This window comes from Schistocerca americana, chromosome 7 (genome assembly GCF_021461395.2).
Source record: "Schistocerca americana isolate TAMUIC-IGC-003095 chromosome 7, iqSchAmer2.1, whole genome shotgun sequence".
Taxonomy (NCBI): domain Eukaryota; kingdom Metazoa; phylum Arthropoda; class Insecta; order Orthoptera; family Acrididae; genus Schistocerca; species Schistocerca americana.
In genome coordinates, this window is record NC_060125.1 from 202,829,515 (window position 1) to 202,844,429 (window position 14,915).

Sequence of the window (14,915 nt, forward strand, 5' to 3'; positions counted from 1 at the left end):
AAGCCTCCGTGCGCGCTCTAATCTCTCAAATTTTACATTCGTGATCTCCTCGGGAGGTATAAGTAGGGGGAAGCAATATATTCGATACCTCATCCAGAAACGCACCCTCTCGAAACCTGGCGAGCAATCTACACCGCGATGCAGAGCGCCTCTCTTGCAGAGTCTGCCACTTGAGTTTATTAAACATCTCCGTAACGCTTTCACGGTTACCAAATAACCCTGTGACGAAACGCGCCGCTCTTCTTTGGATCTTCTCTATCTCCTCCGTCAGACCGATCTGGTACGGATCCCACACTGATGAGCAATACTCAAGTATAGGTCGAACGAGTGTTTTGTAAGTCACCTCCTTTGTTGATGGACTACATTTTCTAAGGACTCTCCCAATGAATCTCAACCTGGTACCCGCCTTACCAACAATTAATTTTATATGATCATTCCACTTCAAATCGTTCCGCACGCATACTCCCAGATATTTTACAGAAGTAACTGCTACAAGCGTTTGTTCCGCTATCATATAATCATACAATAAGGGATCCTTCTTTCTATGTATTCGCAACACATTACATTTGTCTATGTTAAGGGTCAGTTGCCACTCCCTGCACCAAGTGCCTATCCGCTGCAGATCTTCCTGCATTTCGCTACAATTTTCTAATGCTGCAACTTCTCTGTATACTATAGCATCATCCTTTTGGGGATGAAGTAGTGAAGGCAGCAGAGGATAAGGTAGGTAAAAAGACGAGGGCTAGTAGAAATCCTTGGGTAACAGAAGAAATATTGAATTTCATTGATGAAAGGAGAAATTATAAAAATACAGTAAATGAAGCAAGCAAAAAGGAATACAAACGTCTCAAAAATGAGATCGACAGGAAGTGCAAAACGGCTAAGCAGGGATGGCTAGAGGATAAATGTAAGGATGTCAAGGCTTATCTCACTAGGGGTAACATAGATACTGCCTACAGGAAAATTAAAGAGACCTTTGGAGAAAAGAGAGCCACTTGTACGAATATCCAGAGCTCAGATGTAAACCCAGTTCTACGCAAAGAAGGGAGAGCAGAAAGGTGGAAGGAGTATATTGAGGGTCTATACAAGGGCGATGTACTTGAGGACAATATTATGGAAATGGAAGAGGATGTAGATGAAGATAAAATGGGAGATACAACACTGCATGAAGAGTTTGACAGAGCACTGAAAGACCTGACTCGAAACAAGGCCCCAGGAGTAGACAACATTCCATTAGAACTACTGACGGCCTTTGGAGAGCCAGGCCTGACAAAACTCTACCATCTGGTGAGCAAGATGTATGAGACATTCGAAATACCCTCAGACTTCAAGAAGAATATAATAATTCTAATCCCAAAGAAAGCAGTTTTTTACAGATGTGAAAATTACCGAACTATCAGTTTCATAAATCACAGCTGCAAAATACTAACACGAATTCTGGTAGAAGCCGACATCGGCAAAGATCAGTTTGGATTCCACAGAAATGTTGGAACAGATGAGGCAATAGTGACCCTACGACTTACCTTAGAAAATAGATTAAAGAAAGGCAAACCTACGTTTCTAGTATTAGTAGACTTAGAGAAAGCTTTTGACAATGTTGGCTGGAATATTCTCTTTTAAATTCTAAAGGTGGCAGGGGTAAAATATAGGGAGCGAAAGGCTATTTACAATTTGTACAGAAACCAAATGGCAGTTATAAGAGTCGAGGGGCATGAAGGGGAAGCAGCGGTTGGGAAGGGTGTGAGACAGGGTTGTAGCCTCTCTCCGATGTTATTCAATCTGTATATTGAGCAAGCATTAAAGGAATCTAAAGAAATATTTGGATTAGGTATTATAGTCCATGGAGAAGAAATAAAATCGTCGAGGTACGCCGATGACATTGTAATTCTGGCACAGACCGCAAAGGACTTGGAAGAGCAGTTGAACGGAATGGACAGTGTCCTGAAATGAGGGTATAAGATGAACGTCAACAAAAGCAAAATGAGGATAATTGAATGTAGTCGAATTAAATCATGTGATGCTGAGGGAATTAGATTAGGAAATGAGACACTTAAAGTAGTAAAGGAGTTTAGCTATTTGGGGAGCATAATAACTGATGATGGTCGAAGTAGAGAGGATATAAAATGTAGACTGGCCACATCGAGTATAGACTTAAGTGTCAGGAAGTCGTTTCTGAAAGTATTTGTATGGAGTGTAGCCATGTATGGAAGTGAAACATGGACTATAAATGGTTTGGGCAAGAGGAGAATAGAAGCTTTCGAAAAATCGGTGCTTCAGAAGAATGCTGAAGATCAGATGGGTAGATCACATAACTAATGAGGAGGTATTCAATAGAATTGGGGAGAAGAGGAGTTTGTGGCACAACTTGACTAGAAGAAGGGACCGGTAGGTAGGAAATGTTCTGAGGCATCAAGGGATCACAAATTTAGCATTGGAGATCAGCGTGGAGGGTAAAAATCGTAGAGGGATACCAAGAGATGAATACACTAAGCAGATTCAGATGGATGTAGGTTGCAGTAAGTACTGGGAGATGAAGAGGCTTGCACAGGATAGAGTAGCATGGAGAGCTGCAGCAAACCAGTCTCAGGACTGAAGACAACAACAACAACATGAGCTCGCCAGTTAGTCAGTCTGGGTCAGTCCCTCGTCCCAAGCTTTCATGTCTGTCTCTCGTCCACATTTGTTAGGCAGTTAGTGTCTGTCTGTCGTTCAGAGTGCTAGTATGTCTGTTGTTCGGAGAAACATTTAAAGCCAGCAAAATGAGAGTCTTTCCACTCCTCCAGGAAGAGAACTCAGCAAGTGATCTCCCAGTCGTGTCTTAGTTCCTGCATCTGAGTCTGCACATTAGGCCGCCAGTCTGCTCGAGTTTGCTCAGGCAATGGTCATTGGCTGTTGGAGCGATCGGTTGGTCGGTCGCGCACTGAGACACAAGTTGACTTGTCCGTTTTGACCGTCGGCGCATGTGTGGTCGCCACGTGAGTCCAGTTATCCACTCCGTATAGCGAGTGGTAGAGACTTCGCGGTTGACAGGAGAGCAACAGTAGTCAACCCACAACAGCAGTCTGGCCGGTGCGAGATGCGACACGGAGAGACAGGAGATTGGCGCGCCTTCCTGGGTCCATTGAAGCGGCTGGCAGCGGACGGTTCGGGAGAGCTATTTGGGGGTGCTGCGCCAGGACTTCGCCAGAAGTTGCAGTTTACTAGAAGTTAAGTGATTGGTGATATCTTGTTTGACTGACTCTCGTTAAGTTAAGTGGTTGGTGATATCTTGTTTGACTGACTCTTGTTAAATTCTACTTGTTTTCTTGGTGAGGTCACCAGCCGGTTTGCTTTGAGGTCGTCCTACCAGTCTTCTCCGTTTGCCCACCCGTGGGAAAGTGGTTGTTTATAAGTAGGGTTGGTCCGTTTTTCCCTTGTGGAGTAGGGGCGGGTAGAGCAACCTGCGGTTCGGGTTGTCCGGTAATTTCCCTATCAATTTACCGTTCGTTAGTAGTTGCCTCCGCCATGTTTGTCGGATTTGGTGTGTTAACGAATTTATTGCTTGGATTGTAACGGCTTAATACCTGAAATTTGTTTTCATCTTTGGAAACTTTGATATTATTGCCTACGATAATGAGAGGCGGTATCTCTGTTTTAAAGCATCTTATGGGGCAGACTTGTAGAATTTTATATAAGACAGCATTTCATGGGCTTTTATTTAAGTGATCATTTTGGTATATAATGTTGCCACCCTTTCACTGTAAGACTTTTCTTAGAAAATAACATCAAGTTGCACCTTCGGTGGCAAGCTTAATATTTTAATTGTTAGTGTTTTGTACCAAATCCATCCCTCCTCCGGGGGTACATAGTTTGTGGGCGTCTGTAAATTGTTAAAACTCATAGTTTAAAGTTATCTGGTGTGTTGCAGATTTGCACCAGTGTAGTCTTTCAGAGGCGGTTGTGAGCAGTCGTAACTATGGCCATGTCAAAAGGGAGCTGCAAGGTTCTCTGCCTGAAAGCTCATACAGTCAAAACTTGTTTCTTACTGTCTCTGAATAAATTGTAACTTTGATATTTAGAGTGTGCTTTCTGATTATAATTTTAAACCTATTTCTTTTAAGAAACGCTTTTAGGCACTATTAAAGCGAATAAATTTCCCATTTGTTAAAAGGAATTTGGTTATGATTTCATCAGTTACTCCCTGGCCACTACTTCCATGCTTACATGCTTACATTGTGTGATTAAATATATTAATGATCTTGATGAATCACTAGTAAATAAAATAAATTCTTAAGAATATTATTTGAAAATAAATCACCGTTCACACCACACAGAGGTCGATTTTAAATAAAAGGCAGCTACAACATAAGGAAACTGGATGAGTTTGGTGGCGTTATGTATATTTTCCAAACTGCTGTCAAAAGGTGACTGTTAATCTCTACATTTAAACTCATCTGTCACAAGGTCAGAATAGCTGATGTCTCTGCTTTCTGTTTCGAGTGATTCCTCATATTACAGTCATGTATGGGATCACTGTTTTGGTGCTAGTCATCCCCAGAAGGTGTTGTCTTTCCACCAAAACTGTTTCTTCAACTCAAAAAGTGGCGTCAGTCCATCAAGATATGATAAGCAAAAGAATACCATTGGATGCATTGGATGGAAGAGACAATGTAGATGTACTGTAGCAATAAGCACCACAGTTGATAGTGTGAACAATTTTACAGTTATTTCAACACAGACCAATGTCGTGACAGTATGTTTCCCAATTTCACTATCATAGCTAAACTGCCCATTTCACGAGTATCATTTGGGGGGTAGATAGATGACTGTGCAGTACCTCCATTCATTGTACTGTGCTTAATTTACTACCTATCTCAATGTCGATGGAAGTCACAGAGCATTCTTACTGTCTTAGGATAAAATTAGAGAGTGTCAGAGCCCCCTCGCACAGTGTTTATTTGACCTCCCAACTCTGCAGCACCGTTACCGATTTAATCAGCAGCTGACCAGATGTAGACCGCTACATTCCGCATCTCGTGAATGAATGGAAATTGCTGAGTCTCGAGCATCCAAGTGCATACGATTTCTCCAGATGTGCCCTTGTCAAGAAGGTTAGCACCTCTAATCGGTGTATAGCGCCATATTTGCCGATATGAAGGGCTCTATTACGGGCAGCAGTTTGATGGGCGAATACAGTGACGAACGGTCTGTCCCAGTAGGATCAAAGTCGAACATATTTCTATAGTGTGACCTTTGGCGTTAGTACAACATTGCAAACCATTTAGAAGCTACGCAAACATCACTCTCGGCACTGGATCCGCATCGCAACTATTGGTCATCCCGTCAGAAAAATTGCCCCAGTCCACACAAATTTCGACAAGAATTTCTCACGTGTCAAGTATGAAGGGGATGCTGCACTTCATGCTTGCGGGATCCAAATGGGCACCTGTGCGGGCTTGGCAGCTGATGGCCACGTAGTCACTTTACGGGGGCTGCCGGTCCATCCCGTCTTAGTGTCCTGAGTCGTCCAGTGGGCAGGGTGTGGCAGGCGAAGCGTTAGCACCTTGGACGCATTTTTAATGAGTTGTTTGTGTGTGTGTGTTTTGTCATTTTGCGAGCAACTCTGTAGGCTGTGCTCTGCTTTATTTGGACAGCTTGCAAGGAGTGATCGTGTCTGCAGACCGTTCTACATGCGTTATTTTGATGGTTCATAGTAGTTTTCGTCCCTGCACTTCAGTGTACTGCATAATTTCGGAGACTTACGATAGTTAAGAGGTCTTTATGCTGTGTGCTGCATTATTTCGATAATTTACAAGTTGTTTGCGTGTCTGCACCTCAGTGTACTGCATTACATTACAGTGGTTTGCAGGTCTGCAGACTGTGTATTGTGACCCCAAGAATTTCAGGGTGAGGGTTATGTATCAGTGTAATAAATACATTATGTCAAAACTGTCCCTAAATAAACTGTTCCAAAAATAAGTAAAGTACACTCCTTTCTCCCTCCAGCAGCCCAAAACAGGCTGGGTCCTTTTCCCACTATTTTCCCCTTCCAGATCGTCATCTTGAAATACATCATAGTAGGGGTGACAGTGCCCTCTGTTGGCAGTGCTATGTACTAGGTCAGTTAGACTCCAAACCTTGTTAAAATCATACTGGATTGAGTTACTGCCTCAAATTGCTAAAATAAAGACATATGTTCAGCATAGGCCGATTCCTTTTCCCACCATTTTCCTCCTCTCCTAACCACCATCTTGGATTACGTCACAGAAGGCACAACAGTGCACTCTGGTGGCAGTAGTGTGTACTAGGGCAGGTGGACTCCAGACCTCATGGTTTATACACTGGTAGCGGTACTGCCTCTAATTGTTTAAATAAAGACCGTGTACAAAATAAAGACTTACGTCCAGCACAGTCTGATTACTTTTCCCGACATTTTCCCTCACCCCAGACCGCCATCTTAGATTATGTCATGGGAGGTGCAATGGCGCCTTGTGGTAGCAATACTGCATACTCGATCAGTAGGACACCGGACTCAAATAGCAATCACACCTGATGGTGGTACTAACTCTAATTGTTTAAATAAAGACTGAAAATAAAGACATGTCCAGCATAGGGCGATTCCTTTACCTGCCAGTTCATACGAAGAGGTGGCGGTCAGGTGACTTATGTTAGCGGAAGTAACCGAATTGACCTATTTTCCCCCCATTTTCTTTGGTTAGTGGAGGTAGTCGTGGTGTGTTGCATTGTCATGATGGAATTTGAACTTCCCACCAGGGGGGCATGGCACAGGGGGGTTATATCTTTGATTACTGTACTCACGTCATCAATGTACGTCACGGCCGCCATCTTGGATGACGTCATATGCTGTTGATAAGTCTACAGGCTGCCATTTTGGATTATGTCATCGCCTCCATCTTGGATGACAGTACTTTGGGGTGATGCCTGCCTTGTCCCCCTACTTTTACTACCTCTTTATATCCTGCTTTGTATGTCCGCTTTACATTTCTCCTCATTCTGTTCCACTATTGTAGAAATAGTTCCTTTCTTCTGTTTTTCTTCCGATTCATGCAATGATGTGTTCAACTGAACAGGCCCAAGAAATTATGTTAGTTCTGTGACAGTATTAGAAACCTCGAAACCAGTTTAGTCAAAGGAAAAAATCTGCTCCTAGTGATGTGGTACTTGTTGCTTCAAGATCGCTTTCAAGCAGACAAAATTATTTTACGTCTAATATATTAAATTCTGTCAGTTGTAGGAACAACGTTTCATTCTAAAAATACACAAGTAAGGCCGTTTAGATTGATTGCGTGTTGTTTACTACAGCTCTTCAACACCTTCCTCGATTCTTTGTCGATCGTTAATCCAAAATACGCGAAAATATGACGTCTCCTGTCAACTGGCCTTAGAAATAATCATAGTTTACGGCTTTAACGGTCGTGTGACCGCCAGATTTTTTTTTTATTTATACATATTTCACTGTCTCTTTTATTCCTGTGCTCAAATCACTCATCAACTCCATCATAACTTCTTTGTTACTTTTCTTATGGCGAGAGGCAGTCGAGCGTTACTCATCGGGTTAAGAGGATCTTTCAATGGAAAGTATTCATCAAATTTCAGTTGTCTGCTACTTCAACGCTTTCAGCTTCTTCCAGATGCTCCCTTACAAGTCAGAAAAAACGTCTGATGCAGTGTGCTGCCCTCAGCACACTCTCGTTATGCCCTGTTAGTTTTGTCTGCTGCAGGTGCCACACACTTTATCAGTATTTAAAATGTGTCGCGTGGCTATTTTAGTAAGCATTCACATTTATAGACTGCTTTTTCCAAGCATTCTATCATATTCAGATCGTGAAACACCTCTCTTGGATCACTTCCACCATGCGGAAACCACAGCGTTAGAAGCTTGCCATTTCCTTTCATGACTGACTCAATATGATAGTTACGTTTACTATTGTAAAACTGTGGGCCGTAATTCACATGTGAGATAATTGCTTGGCATGTGATAAGTCACAGCCAATATCCTCAATACTCACACACAGCGAAGAAGAAACCAAGAGAACTAGACCGAGAACCTCCGCACTTCACATGTGATCTATACCTTCAATGAGAGTAGGCATGACCTCCATCGACATGGAGTACAGCCAGATTCATTTGAGCAACGCATACCGCGGCAAAGAGCACTTGCATACCCTTGTAACCCTTCGCCAGGTCATATTATCTGGATCCGAATGGACGCATCTGGGACACCTTCGACCGAGAACTGCCAACTCCTGTCCAAGTGTGCCACATTTCGGCGTGTTTCACGAGCCGGTTGAGCTTTCATGGATGAGACCGGCTCCTCAGCGCATGCAAAGTGTCGTCGAGGCCAGGTCAAGCCGTGTCGCCTTTCACATCAAGGCTAAAATGGCTGCTGCACGTTAATGGTGTGGTCTTTAAACTTCAGCTGTTTATCAGAGTTTAAGACAACACGTACAGGGAAGCAACCTACAGGAATAAGCAAACACTTTCACAGTTGCAGTATTTACTGGCCCTTAAATAGTGCAACTTAAGTCACTGGAACCTTATATCAGAGAAAAGTCGAAGCTCACAACGATATAAACGAGGTAGAAGGAACTGACACATGAAGCACCAGTGCATTAGCACCCAACACAGGACGCAGTCAGTGAAAGTCGATAAAAACGTAAGCAGATTCATTCCCACGACACAGATTAAGGTAGCAAAGTCAGCGAGAGGAAGTATTTCCGAGTCTATCACTTGAAGTCGAGAATTGCTGTCAAAGTTCCACATGCGTACGGTAGGGCAGGACCACAAACTCGGGGAGTCCAGTAGCTTAGCGTAGTTGGTGGTGATCTGCTTGAGGTTGCTGCCCTACAGGAAGTGACTTCCGCCTGGCCTGCGACCAGTCACATCGCGATTTTTTACGTTCCAAGGTGGCAGACTTGCGTGGCCGACTGCTTGTGACCGAGCTTACAATACGCTAGTCGGAACCAATGTGAGAGACCCTATAAGTCCAGTTATATTGTACTTGCTCTCCGGTTCTCTTATGTGTCACGATCTATTATCACTATTACCGGTCGGCAGCCATTATTTGTATATCTTATTCGTTGACGAAGTGTTCGTTGTTTTAAGGCCGTTAAAAGTAGCAAAGCATCTTAATAGTCGACAATTCGTGTTATTCTGGTTTTCCCACTACACTAATTATAGCGGTACATGTAATTCCCTTAACTAGGTTATTTAGTGAATTTGATTTATTCTCTTCTTTATTGTTTTCTTTGCGTTAGTGTATAAGGCTCCAGTCTGCCATTATGTGTCTCAAGGGCCTCGGGTCTTATACATAAATCACTTTGATTTCAAGACTAATCGGAAGACATTACGACTTTCATACGTAACCAGTTGCTCAATTACTAAATATTAATACATGGAGAAGAAATAATAAATTCATATTCACTGTTATATTTGAATTACGGTGCAAAATAAGTCAAATACGTTAAATATAACGGAGATCTGTAGAGATAAACAAAAGGCAACCTCATGTACTCATTCTTTTGGTATAATAGATTACTATTCAATAAAAGGTTCTCATAGGACATCAATAGAATTTAAAACATGAAAGCTAAAATAGGGAACATATGTACTTGAATCTTGTTGACAAAAGACGCAAAATGCCGGAATAAAGCTCTAATGGGGAAATGATTAATTTTAACAAGCTACCTCCATTTTCTGTGAATACAACTGAAAAACACGGCTCAGATGGATGGAAAAGTCTGTTGGAGTACTTCAGTTTCTGGTAAACTGCTTCAGCGAGAAGTTTTCCCTGTGACAATTATCACGGAATTACCGTACAATTTTTGCAGAAGTTTGGAAGTACTTGGCGGAGCACTCGACTCGACAAATACGAAGGCTTAAATATCTGTTTCTTTATTTCTTTTGTTCCATTTTGTTCATATTTTACTTTCCTCTTTTTCTACAGCTCATTAAAAAGGCCACAAAACAATGACCCACGGCCTGACCTTGGCCCCGACTTCGCATCATCCGGCCAACCGACAGTACCTGAATTCACATCATAAAACGTATGGAACACGAGGCTTTATGATACAACTTACATTTAAAGATTATGTTCAGAATACTAGGAAGTCTACTCACGTGGCGAGACCTCCAAGCTGTCATGTGCCCTAAATTTACTGTCTTCATGTTGAAAAAATTAATAAATAAATGTGCCCAAAATGCTCAGTTAAATTTATGGTAGGCAGGCGCATAAATTCAGCGTGTTCTAAAATTTCATCTGTATTTTGTTCAGCAATCATCAGAGTGATCCGAAAGACTGATGCTCCAACACTCCCTCCGTCCTTTCAAACTCGAGAACGCGCCACTGCCCACGCGGTTGCAGATAGACAAGCGCCGGAGAAGTTGATCGGTACAATTTCCAAGAATCAGACTGTGACTGCGCTGTCAGTCTACCCTGGGATGTCGATGTCTCATTGTTCGTAAGTTTGTCGTAGAAGATATCGGATTCAAGGACATATCTTAGCTGAACCCGCTATCTCAATAATTAAATTCGTCGCCAAGCAAATTTCATTGCCTCTTTCACCACCTAGTCTAAGAAACATATGGACCCTAAAATTACGACGTTTTCTTACAACTTATTGTGATCAGTATGAGTACATTTTCTGCCACAACCGATTTATTTGTCTGTGCGAGACAGTTGTACCTGCAGTGTTCCGCACTTCTTTGATGGACTGTACTAATCTTCTGTCCCATGTATGAGATGTTACATTCACAAATGATATTCTAAATCCAAGCCTTCCAGAGCATCAAATTACCTTTAACGGACCAAAGAGTACTGCTGACTTCGGTGGAGAACATAAAATCACTTTAACTTTTATGCTTACTGAGGTTTCGTCCTACTTGTGCGATAGGTATCCCACATATGGAATGAAAGCTATGGAATTAAACGTTTCTGTCTTCTTCTACATTGCTTATGGGCATCTTTGGTTTCATCCGCAGCACCCTACGTATCTGCTGTGGAGAATACCCGTTGGCTTAGGAAACTCTCCTAAATAGTAGGAGCAATGATGCGTGCTCTGTAAACTAAAGTTCTGCGAACACTAATCGTCTGCAAGTATGAAGGCAGCTATTTACACGTAAATTTAAATCTCTATGCGTCTGTTTTTGACAAACCTTATGTCTCGTGCTGCCAAACAAAAACATTGATCGGTGCTATGGCTTGCATTGGTGGTGTTTGTAGGTTTCAGCCCTCTGCTGGAGGCCAGACGGTATCGTTTAGTTGGTATGGTAGCGGTTGCTTGTTTTCTTCTCGTGTTCACTGGCGCCACTCGGTTTCGCAAGCGTTGCCTGTCCGCTAGTGGCAGCAGCGGCGGTTATACGGCGGTTATAGATATGTTGTAACTGTTGTCCTATCTTTGGGGCGACGTCGTTGTTTTTCCGGGAGCTGTGCGTGGGCGAGATCGGTTGAGGACTCAGGAGGAGCGAGGTCCACGCAGCGCCAGAACACGCCTGGACTGCTGGCGGCGTGCATGGACTGCCGGATGGAAGGGCTGTGGTCACAAGGGTGCACGACCTCGTCGTACACCGGATCCAGCAAGCCTTAAGATGAGTGTATTTTAATCCAAATAGAGAAACCTCCACCATTGCGATATCTCGCGATTCTCCAGTGATTTGGGTTCTTGTTGCTGCTCGTAGTGTAGCCGAGGCGAAGCGCAGCGAATGCAGTGCTTGGGGAAGGCGGATCTGATTACCTTTCCTCGACTTCTTAGTACTGCGTTCAACTTGTTACAATTTATGAAGTTCAATCAGTGGTAATTTTTCTTGCCTGGTGGCCACAAACGCCTCAGTTACATGCCCTGCGGTTTAGTGTATATAACGCCAGTGACCGTTCTCTCGTCTTGCCGCTGTTGCCCGGTAAAGGGCGTAGTTTTGACAGCTTTCTTGATTGTAGGCCGGTGGGTGATACTTCTACTCTGGTCGTAGCGGTTCCTTTCTCGTTCCAGGCGCTCTAAACACAGTATTCTGGGGACGTAGTGCTGACTACCGGTTCCGGCTTTAGCGTATCGTTCCATCGTTGCATTTGGTTCATCCGACGTCATATAGCTTCAGCTAGATTATCAGTAGTCATTCGTTGGACTGCCACTAGTCTGCGTTACCATCTTGTGAAGTGAAAGCAACTCTTCGCTGCATATCCCGCCGCTATCGAAAGTGTTTGTGGCCGGACCTTCTCAGAGATCGATTCATGGAGCACCATCTGTGGCCCCTTGGATCTTGTAAATGTGTGTTCTGAACGGAGGTCTGATGGCCAGAAGTTCAGTGTAAAGCTCGTTCAGCCAACGCCTTCTGCGGGTATAATCTGCCTCAGTACCGTTTAAGGAACATATGAACTGGTCCTTGTGTTTTATTATTGTATTATTTATTCAGTACCTTGTAATACCTAGATTAAAGGTTATATATGTCTAGTTAACAGTTCTGGTCGCCTTCTGGAATACGCGTAACAGTGTAGTGTTCAGTGGATGTTAAGTGTTGTGTTACAAAGTTTACCATCATCTTATTTCACCCATTTGGTGATCAGTTGCTTGTTTTTTTTGATTAAGCTTTCCTACTGTATTTGCTGTTTTACAGAAGCTATATAAATTTTTTTATATTACTACCGTTCCAGGCGTGTAAAGCCTTCAGACGTGATTGTCGTCATTTGCCTTAAGATTCTAATTTGTATTTGTATTTTAGCAGTAAGCCTTTAGAACCATATTTACTGCCGTTCCTGGCGTCTGATGCCTTCTGCTGTTTGTGGTGACTAGCCCTTAGTATTTCAATACCTGTAATTTGTAAGTTTCAGCGAGTTTTAAACAATTGTTAATTTATTGCCATTCCTGTCGTATGAGGCCTTCTGCCCAGATCACAGTGGCTTCCTTCTAAAACATTATCTGCTGTATATGTATTTAATAGTGATTTGGTAAATAGTAACACACTGAAAACACTATTATTTATACAGTTGTTTATTCCTACATTAATAACGAGTGGTATTTTGATTTCTTGTAGATTCTGGAATTACTGGCTCAAAATAAATTGTGTGTAACTGTAAAAGACAACCAATGGTAACTGATTACTGCGTCTTCCACAATCGTAGCCGAATCCGGCCTTCCATTGACTACCAGGTTTCAAACATCCACAACACTATAAACTGGATTTGTCTCTGAATGGAATTCATCTGGTTTAAAAATTCTTGTAATTTGTTTTCACCAAGTGCCACACTACAAATTTGTCGTCAACATACCTCGAAAATATTGTCGGCTTTAAGACAGCTGATTTCAATACCTTGTCCCCGACGTCCTACGTAAATAATTCAGTTAACAAGGGCGACAAGTTACCCCACCAGTCTGTTCAAAAAATTCGTTATTAAATTAAAAGTATGTCGATCTCATTACATGTTTAAACACAGCTGAAATCTCTTTACCAAAACGTCTACCAAAAAATGATAAGGAAGCCAAAAATGGAAAGCTATCGATAAAAACGCCACATCCAAGCTGACTAAGAGAGCAGAGCTGTTTTGTATCAGTGGTATTAGGCTACCAATGAAGTCCCCAGAGATGAGAACATTTTTTTCAGAAGAAGAACTAATAACGACGTGAAATGATGGCACATTAATAGTTTGGACAGCCATTATTACTCATTACTGGACGCATAAGAACATCTTCCTTATGGGTTCTTGGAAGACAGTAAGACCTCAGAGGAACCCACCACTTGGTTTCCATCTTCCCACCAGTTTTGCTGGAAGGGGTCTTCTTTACCACCTGGTCAGTGGAGTATTTACAGATCTTCCGGGATGTGCTGTAACTCAGTAAGCCGTTGATTCTCTCATAATAGTTGGCACACGACATTAAAAACATTGGCATTACATTTATTAGCTGGAAAAACTATCGCCCAGGTATCCTCGCGAAGCTTACGTAGCTATATATTATCCCTTTGTGGGCGACCCTTCAAAACAGCTCGGCATGTTTCACGCTTTTCTTTAGTTTGCGGAATCTATGGAAAATGGTCGAACACTTTCTTCAGCGGCGCTGATGAACGTGGGTATTGGCGAAACCTTTCGCTTGGGTGCAAAGTTTAATACTTTACCTAAAACCATAATCGTCGTCCTGATCTCTACCAGTCTTAGTAAAGACGGTAACAGTTTTTAATTCAGCGCAAATGTATTGGCACCTTGGGACATCCAGTGTACCGGAAATCGAAGCATAAGGGTTTATATTTACGTGCCATAAGCTGCCGCACTCTCCATCCCCTCTCCCCCCTCCCCGCCCCCCATCCCCCACCATCCACTTGCATCGTGGATCTTGGTGGGGAGGGTTGCGTGCCTCAGCGATGCAGATAGCCGTACGGTAGGTGCACCCACGACGGAGGGGTACCTGTTGGGAGACCAGACAAATGTGTGGTTCCTGAAAACGGACAGCAGCCTTTTCAGTAGTTGCACTGGCCACAGTCTGGATGATTGACTGAACTGGCCTTGTAACATCAACCAAAACAGCATTGCTACGCTGATACTGCGAATAGATGAAAGCAAGGGGAAAGTATTGCCAGCAATTTCACCCGAGGGCGTGCAGCTTTACTGTCTGGTTAAATGATGATGGCGTCCTTTTGGGTGAAATATTTCGGAGATGAAATAGTCCCCCATTCGGATCACCGGACCGGCACCACTCAGGAGGACGTCGTTATCGCGAGAAACAAAACTGGCGTTCTACGGATCGGAGCGTGGAATGTCATATCCCTTAAGCGGGCAGCTACCTTAGAATATTGAAAGAGGGAAATAGATAGGTTAAAGTTAGTTATAGTAGGAATTAGTTAAGCTCGGTGGCAGGAGGAACAGAACTTCCGATCAGGTGAATACAGGGCTGTAAATACAAAATCAATTAGTCGTAATGCAGCAGTAGGTTTAA